This window comes from Ranitomeya imitator, chromosome 3 (assembly GCF_032444005.1).
Source record: "Ranitomeya imitator isolate aRanImi1 chromosome 3, aRanImi1.pri, whole genome shotgun sequence".
NCBI classification, from domain to species: domain Eukaryota; kingdom Metazoa; phylum Chordata; class Amphibia; order Anura; family Dendrobatidae; genus Ranitomeya; species Ranitomeya imitator.
In genome coordinates, this window is record NC_091284.1 from 495,258,405 (window position 1) to 495,267,983 (window position 9,579).

Sequence of the window (9,579 nt, forward strand, 5' to 3'; positions counted from 1 at the left end):
TGCATGTGTTCCACACTAAAATACGCAATACCAATGTGCTCTATTTCTTGCTCTTTTATGAATTTTTCTTTTTTTCGATGCGTCTGTAGGGTGCATTCGAGGCAGCGTTTTTTAACGTGGAGAAATGTTACAGTTCCGAAACGCAACTTCAACTTTATATAAAATTTTGCTTGCTATTTTTTCAGCCCCCCTTCTCCCATAGAAAGAAAAAAAAAACCCAAAAAACACTCATCTAAGGTTACGGTCCCGCAATGAGAATTTGGTGAGTTTTAGGCTCTGCATATTTTCACTGTGCCAAAAAAAGGAACATTTGTAGAAATGACATGGCCACTGTGCTTTGCCAAAAAACGCAACATTTGTAGAAATGAGATGGCCACTGTGCTTTTTTTTTCACACGGCGTAAACTGATCTGAGCTGTGTTTTTGAGATCTGCAACATGTCAGTCCCTCTTGCGGTAAACTCTGACAGTGGCATTTAACATGTACACGCAGGAAGCACGTCATTACCTTCTCCCATTGGCACCTCTGTCACCTGACCGCGGGTCGCTGATGGGTTGGCATGACAATCTGGGGTCAGCAGGAGACCTGTGGTTATCATAGCAGGATAGCTATGAGCGCCTCCCAGTGGTCGGCGCTCATAGCAAGTGAGCATTTCTGCTACATAAACAGGGCTGCAGCCCTGGTCTATTTAGTACAAGCGATCTAGTGTCCCATGGAGACTATCGAAGCAAGTAAAAAGTAAAAAAAAAATGTTTTAAAAAATATTAAAAAAAATAAAAAATATATGAAAGTTCAAATCACTCTCCATTTGCCCCATTCAAAATAAAACAATAAAAAAACAAACACATATTTGGTTTTGCCATGTTCAGGATCATCTGATCTATCAATATATAAAAAGAATTAATCCAATCGGTAAACAACGTAGCGAGAAAAAAAATCAAAATGCCAGAATTACGTTTTTTTTGGTCACTGTAACATTGCAATAAAGGGTTATCAAAAGATCATATCCAGACCAAAATGGTATTAATAAAAGTAACATATAGGTGCACAAAAAATAAACCCTCAATCGGCCCCAGAGCATGAAAAATGGAGACGCTACGGGTCTCGGAAAATGGCAACATGTTTTTTTTTTTGCAAACGTTGGGATTTTTTTTCACTACTTAAATAAAGCAGAACCTAGACATGCTTGGTGTCTATGAACTCAAAATGACATGGAGAATCATAATGGCAGGTCAGTTTTAGCATTTAGTGAACATGGTAAGAAAAAATCCAAAAAACAATTGTGGAATTGCACTTTTTTGCAATTTCACCACATTTCGAATTTTTTTTCCCGTTTTCCAGTTCACGATATGGTAAAATCAATGATTCCGCAAAAAACAAGCCCTCACATGGCATATTGATGCAAAAATATAAAAGTTATGGTCGTGGGAAGAAAGGGAGCAAAAATGGAAACGCGAAAATGGAAATACCCCTGGTCCTTAAGGGGTTAAGAAGGAAAATACTGTTTCTTTTTGCCGAAGATGTCAATAACCAGTGGAAAAAGACTAATTAAATCTAAAAAAGCATAGCTAAATTATTTTTTATAGGATAGATAGATAGGTAGATAGATAGATAGATAGATAGATAGATAGATAGATAGATAGATAGATTTTCTTTCTGCAGACACTCCACAGTGCAAAAATTCATTTTAGGAACCTGACCGAATCCCACTTACATGCACAATTTCAGTCACCACAGGCCTTTCCATGGTAGACATTTCCAACTATGCTGGATGATTTTTTTTCAGGCCATTCAATAGTTTTTTTTTTATGCACAAATAAATACAAGAAACACTTGTATCAGAAAATGTGATTTTTAATTTCTTTTATGTTATATGGTCTAATACTTCTCTAAATTGTACAATAAACTTTATTTAAAACTGAAGATACTATAGTAATACATTATATCACTGTAATCTTAAGCAATCAAAATGAACAATGATACAATGTGTACCATATATCTTACCTAAGAGTATTAAGAGCTGTTCCAAAATGGAGTTGTGTAATTGCCACTTTTTCTTTTCTATTGAGGAAGAGTTCTCATCTAACAAAAATACCTGTTAAATTCTCATTTACACATAGCTCTATTGCCCTAAAGAAAGCGTTTAGGAAATCTATTATTTTTTTAATGTTCCATTGTAATATACTTATTGTTGAGACAATAGGGTCATTGGGTGCTCTCATCTGCTGGCCCGGCTGTCTTTAGAAAGACTGCATGCACCAGGCCTCATCCCACTGAACACCCACTCTCTTTTTCCTTGGGCAGAACACTACTCAGACATCACAGGGTGAGGGTAAAACAGTGTGCCAATAATTTATTAATCCACCAAAAACAATAACATATAGAACAGTCCCAGCAAATACCCAAGATGGTGCAAATTACAGAGTCTCACCTTACCGCTGACTCACTAGGATTAGAGCAACTGCGACTTTGGGGCTTCCAGGGCCAACTACCCCCCATCAATGGCAACCCACTCTTTGCAGGTACCAACAGAGAGGAGGTAACGATAGGAAGCTGACCGTGATCAATGAGGTATGTGGCTAGGTGACCTGATTGTCTAAACCTGGTTTTCCAAGACATCTGTGAGGGTTCAGCGATTGTCAATGGAGCAGATCTGTATTCTTTCAGCTTGTGCCATGGTCCACTAAACTGACATCCTGTAGAATGTTCCTGACTGTGGTTTTGTAAAGTTTCTCTGATTATTCTTGCAGAACTATAGAAATCCCTTATTATACCCATATCTGTGGCTCAGGTCATCATCCACAGGTCAGGGGGAGGTAGAGTGAGTTTAACTCTCATTGTTTGAGTATTTAATCAATCAGCATAGTTCATCCTTCTCTGCTTTGCAGGTCAACAAACTAGCTGGCCTGGTACAATGTGTAATCAGCATATTAACTAACATCTATTAACTTACCCTATGTCCCTGTCCCTCAAAGATAGCAGGCAATGAGTTGCAGCAAACAGCAACTCAAAAGTCAATATGCAGGCTCATACAAACAATAGTCTGTGTTCCTTGATCAACCAAAGAAAAACACATAAATTTAATAGTCAACATAAAGATAATAGCCTATATCTCCTGCCATACTGACATTTATGTCTAGCATAATTAAGAAGAAATGCTGTTTCGTCACACTTATTAAGTTTGTTAGAATGGAAATTTTATTTCACTAAATACTACAGTTTTAAAGCTAAGTCTAAATTACATAATTTCTTTACATTTGACTCAAAGATTAATGTGACAGTATTGCTACACATGACAACACTAAAAAGGTTAGTATAGTGCCATGAACGACAAGGAAAGGAGAGTAGACAGGAATGAAGACTTATTGACCCCAGTAATCTCGATATCTTAAAAGGATGGACAAGAGAAAGTTGGGGTCTCTTAGCCTCACACTACCATCTACCCTCAATTTTGGTACAGAATATGTTGACATGCTATGACTATGAGCATTCTGTATTATATGTTACAGCTTGCCAGGTGTTTCCCTTGCCCTAAACAAAATTATTCTGTTAGGTTACTTGTATGTCTGCTGCCTCATAGTTGATAAGCATAACTTATATATATCTTATATTTTTCATGTTATTATTTAGCTGTAAGAAATGTGATGGCTTGATACTATCAAGATAACATTGGAAAAGACCACGGTGGAGTCTATCTATACTTCCACAAGGTCGATCCTCCTACAAATCGTTCATCCATCAATCAATCAATCACCCTGTATCAAGATCATGCCGAGGGCCATTAAACAATAAATAAACTTATAGTCATTAACATTATATATACAGTATATACAGTGGGGCAAAAAAGTATTTAGTCAGTCAGCAATAGTGCAAGTTCCACCACTTAAAACGATGAGAGGCGTCTGTAATTTACATCATAGGTAAACCTCAACTATGGGAGACAAACTGAGAAAAAAAAATCCTGAAAATCACATTGTCTGTTTTTTTTAACATTTTATTTGCATATTATGGTGGAAAATAAGTATTTGGTCAGAAACAAAATTTCATCTCAATACTTTGTAATATATCCTTTGTTGGCAATGACAGAGGTCAAACGTTTTCTATAAGACTTCACAAGGTTGCCACACACTGTTGTTGGTATGTTGGCCCATTCCTCCATGCAGATCTCCTCTAGAGCAGTGATGTTTTTGGCTTTTCGCTTGGCAACACGGGCTTTCAACTCCCTCCAAAGGTTTTCTATAGGGTTGAGATCTGGAGACTGGCTAGGCCACTCCAGGACCTTGAAATGCTTCTTACGAAGCCACTCCTTCGTTGCCCTGGCGGTGTGCTTTGGATCATTGTCATGTTGAAAGACCCAGCCACGTTTCATCTTCAATGCCATTGATGATGGAAGGAGGTTTGCACTCAAAATCTCACGATACATGGCCCCATTCATTCTTTCATGTACCCGGATCAGTCGTCCTGGCCCCTTTGCAGAGAAACAGCCCCAAAGCATGATGTTTCCACCACCATGCTTTACAGTAGGTATGGTGTTTGATGGATGCAACTCAGTATTCTTTTTCCTCCAAACACGACAAGTTGTGTTTCTACCAAACAGTTCCAGTTTGGTTTCATCAGACCATAGGACATTCTCCCAAAACTTCTCTGGATCATCCAAATGCTCTCTAGCAAACTTCAGACGGGCCCGGACATGTACTGGCTTAAGCAGTGGGACACGTCTGGCACTGCAGGATCTGAGTCCATGGTGGCGTAGTGTGTTACTTATGGTAGGCCTTGTTACATTGGTCCCAGCTCTCTGCAGTTCATTCACTAGGTCCCCCCGCGTGGTTCTGGGATTTTTGCTCACCGTTCTTGTGATCATTCTGACCCCACGGGGTGGGATTTTGCGTGGAGCCCCAGATCGAGGGAGATTATCAGTGGTCTTGTATGTCTTCCATTTTCTAATTATTGCTCCCACTGTTGATTTCTTCACTCCAAGCTGGTTGGCTATTGCAGATTCAGTCTTCCCAGCCTGGTGCAGGGCTACAATTTTGTTTCTGGTGTCCTTTGACAGCTCTTTGGTCTTCACCATAGTGGAGTTTGGAGTCAGACTGTTTGAGGGTGTGCACAGGTGTCTTTTTATACTGATAACAAGTTTAAACAGGTGCCATTACTACAGGTAATGAGTGGAGGAAAGAGGAGACTCTTAAAGAAGAAGTTACAGGTCTGTGAGAGCCAGAAATCTTGATTGTTTGTTTCTGACCAAATACTTATTTTCCACCATAATATGCAAATAAAATGTTAAAAAAACAGACAATGTGATTTTCTGGATTTTTTTTCTCAGTTTGTCTCCCATAGTTGAGGTCTACCTATGATGTAAATTACAGACGCCCAGCGTCGGACTGGAGCACCTTGGGCCCACCAGAGAAAATCATTCTTGGGGCCCACTATGTAGCTACATAGAAATAGATACAAGACCACCAATTGTGCGGTAAAAAGCGCTAATATCAGGGTATAATATAAGGTAGTTCACGTCTTAATAATGTAGCAAGGGTTGGGGTAGCCCCCTCACAGAATATAATGTAGCCCCCTCATAAAATATAATGCAGTCCCCTCTCATAGAATATAATGCAGCACCCCACAAAATATAATGCAACCCTCTCAGGTATGACGCAGTCCCCACCATAGAATATAATGTAGCACCCCATAGGGTATAATGCAGCCCCCCCATATAGTATAATGCCACCCACCACAGAATATAATGTAGTCCCGAGAGAATGCAGTTCCACCACAGAATATAATGCAGCCCCCCCATAGAGTATACTGTAGCCCCCTCATATAGTATTATGTAGCCCCCATAATATTATGTAGTACCTTGAGTATAATGCAGTCCCCCCACAGAATATAATGTAGCACCCCAGGGCCGTATTTAGAGTTTATGCTGCCCTAGGCACTTTTAGTGCTGCCTCCCCCTTTGGTGAGTATGACACTATTGGCATAGACTTTGGCAAGAATCGCTGATGTGAAAGTCGCCTTTTGCAGCAGATCCTACAGTTTTTCTGCATCTGCCGCGTAACGGATTACTTACGGCAACACTGCGTTCGGCCTCATTCATTCCCTATGGGATTTGCGGCACTTGCCGTGATCTGGCAAATGTGATACCATACCTCCCAACTTTTGAAGAAGGGAAGGAGGTATAACGTTTACGGCGCGCGTAGTGCGCCACGGCAAATTTTAGGCCATGCCTCTGACCAGACCCATTTCACAACTAGTCACACCCATATCCACGTCCCAACCGCAGCCGTTTAGCACTGCTGATCACACTGTTTGCTTATAATTATTGTATATAAAACAAAAATATGGCCACACAGTGCTCCATACTGTATAATGGCCACACATGATGCTCAATACTGTATAACGGCCACCACACATGATGCTCCATACTGTATAATGGCCACACATGATGCTCCATACTGTATAATGGCCACACACAGTTCTTCATACTGTATAATGGCCACACATGATGCTCCATACTGTATAATGGCCACACATGATGCTCCATAGTGTATAATGGCCACACATTGCTCCATACTGTATAATGGCCAGACAGTGCTCCATACTGTATAATGATCCCACATAATGCTCAATACTGTATAATGGCCACAAATGATGCTCCATACTGTATAACGGCCACACATGATGCTCCATACTGTATTATGTCCATTGGCCACACATGATGCTCCATACTGTATAACGGCCACACATGATGCTGAATACTGTATAATAACCGCACATGATGCTCCATACTGTATAATCACACTGCATCACCAGTGTGACGGACTCAGTGCTACAGGACCCTTGCAGACTTCGCCTACTCCAGACTGCTTCTGCACCTTTTTTACCCTCCATTAGAAGTGTGGTTTTGACAAAGACCAGCCTTGGTCGAAACGTTAACCGTAACTTAAAGTATCCGTCATTTTCTCTGAACACTAATAAGCATTTGGTGATGCCTGTACTAATAATAAAAAATACAACTTTCACGTAAAAACCTGCAAGTCTTGAGTGTGCGGCTGTTTTTTCTATAGACACCATACTGTATAATGACCCCCCTCCTGTATGCATGGCTCATCTCCCTCCTATCCCATATACATAGCTCATATTACCCCCCCCCTGTATGCATGGCTTATATTCCCCCTGCATGGCTCATATTCCCCCCTGTATGGCTCATATTCCCCCCTGTATGGCTCATATTCCCCCCCGTATGCATGGCTCATATTCCCCCCTGTATGCATGGCTCATTCCCGCCTGTATGGCTTATATTCCCCCCTGTATGGCTCATATTCCCCCCGTATGCATGGCTTATATTCCCCCCTGTATGGCTCATTCCCCCCTGTATGGCTTATATTCCCCCCTGCATGGCTTATATTCCCCCCTGCATGGCTTATATTCCCCCCTGCATGGCTTATATTCCCCCCTGCATGGCTCATATTCCCCCCGTATGCATGGCTTATATTCCCCCCTGCATGGCTTATATTCCCCCCTGCATGGCTTATATTCCCCCCTGCATGGCTCATATTCCCCCCTGCATGGCTCATATTCCCCCCTGCATGGCTCATATTCCCCCCTGCATGGCTCATATTCCCCCCTGCATGGCTCATATTCCCCCCTGCATGGCTTATATTCCCCCCTGCATGGCGGCTTTTCTCTCTGCACCAGCACCCGCTCCTGCTCCTGCTCGGCGCGCCGGCTTATGTCCTCCTTCATCCCCTCCGTCCCCCCCGTCCCTCATACTCACCTGTTCCACTGCACGGCCGTGCCGACATCCCTCGCGCTCTGTCCCGACTCCAGGCGGCGGCGCCGGCGCAGCAGCTTCTTCCTGCTTGAGCGGTCATGTGACACCGTTCATTAAGATCATGAATATGCGCATATTCATGATCTTAATGAGCGGTGTCACGTGACCGCTCGTTCAGGACGAGCTGCAGTGCAGACGCCGAGACCATCGCTGGAACAGGGTGAGTATTCAAGGCGGGCGGCGGGGGGGGGGGGGGCCCTGGAGCGGGGGGTGGGGGCGCTGGAGCAGTGGGGGCCCTGCCAGTAGGTGTCAGTGCCAGGGCCCACCGGAGGATCCTCCGGTTCCCTGGTGGGCCAGTCCGAGCCTGCAGACGCCTCTCATCTTTTTAAGTGGTGGAACTTGCTGACTGACTAAATACTTTTTTTGCCCCACTGTATATAGACAAGAGTGTTGAGATTGTGGATCCTGCAGTTTTTTTACTAAAATGTATTAAATATATGCATTCAAAAAAATTGACTATTGTCACCATTGCATGTGATGAGTTGTCGAGCTAAAAGAATATCTTTGGATGTGTTTAGAATAGAAAGCTACACAACATACTAATATCATTGGGATGCAGTATGTGAAAGAGGCTGACTGACTGGCTCATTTCAATGGCTAGACAAGCCAGTTCTCTCTCAAGACTGAAGCATAGATGGCTGGGGGGTGGCTACCCACTATCACGATACCTGTTTTATCAGTTCAGTGCCTTCTATTAAGTAAAAACAATTGATTCTCCCCTCTTGTAGTGGTGCTATTCTCCGTGGGTTTTGTCTTTTTGTGTCATGTGACTACCGCAGCCAATTAGCAGCCGTTGATCGGCTGCAGCCCTGCCGTATTCTGTTAGAAAAGATGTTCACTGTTTCAGAATAGTAAAAGCTTCATCCGATCATTTGTTTGATTGCAGCTGTTACATAACTTAGCAATGCCACAAGACCTTCTGAGAATAGCAGTGTGACATTGCATAGATGGGGCTGATTTGGAAGGTCAGTATTGATTGTTTTTATTTTCATTGGGGCACTGGAGTGATTAAAAACAGGGGTTGTCCAGTATTGGACAATCCTTCTAACTATTAAAATAAGCCAGTCAGCCAGCCCTTTTACATGCAGCACCCGCCAGATGACAAAGCAGAAAACAAACTCCTGTTTTGAACGGAAACAAGAATGAGAGCTGATGTTTGATGAGCTAGACACAGGGCCGGACTGGCCATCGGGCAGTTCTGGTAAATGCCAGAAGGGCCGGTGGCAGTAGTGGACCGCTCGAGTGTGCCGCTGTCGGCACACTCCCCCCACTGTCGGCACACTCCCCCCGCTCTCGGCACACTCCCCCCGTTGTTGGCACACTCCCCCAACTGTTGGCACACTCCCTCCGCTGTTGGCACACTCCCCCCACTGTTGGCACACTCCCCCCGCTCTCGGCACACTTCCCCGCTGTCGGCCCACTCCCCCCGCTCTTGGCACACTCCCCCCGCTGTCGGCACACTCCCCGGCGCCCCGCATTCAACTATACTGGCGTCTATGACGCCGGTACAGTTGAATGCAATGATGGAGGAGAGAGCGTCTGCTGTCGCTCCCTCTCCCATCATTCCCTGCTCTGCCTTTGACACTGCGGGTGCGCGATTACGTCATATCATCGCGCACCTGCTGTGTGTCGGGTGGGCAGACTGCAGCTGCTGAGACTGGAGCCTGGAGCAGCGCGGGGGGGGTCTGCATTGCATTCTATGAGGGCTGTGCTGCATTACATTCTATGGGGGCTGGCTGCAATACATTC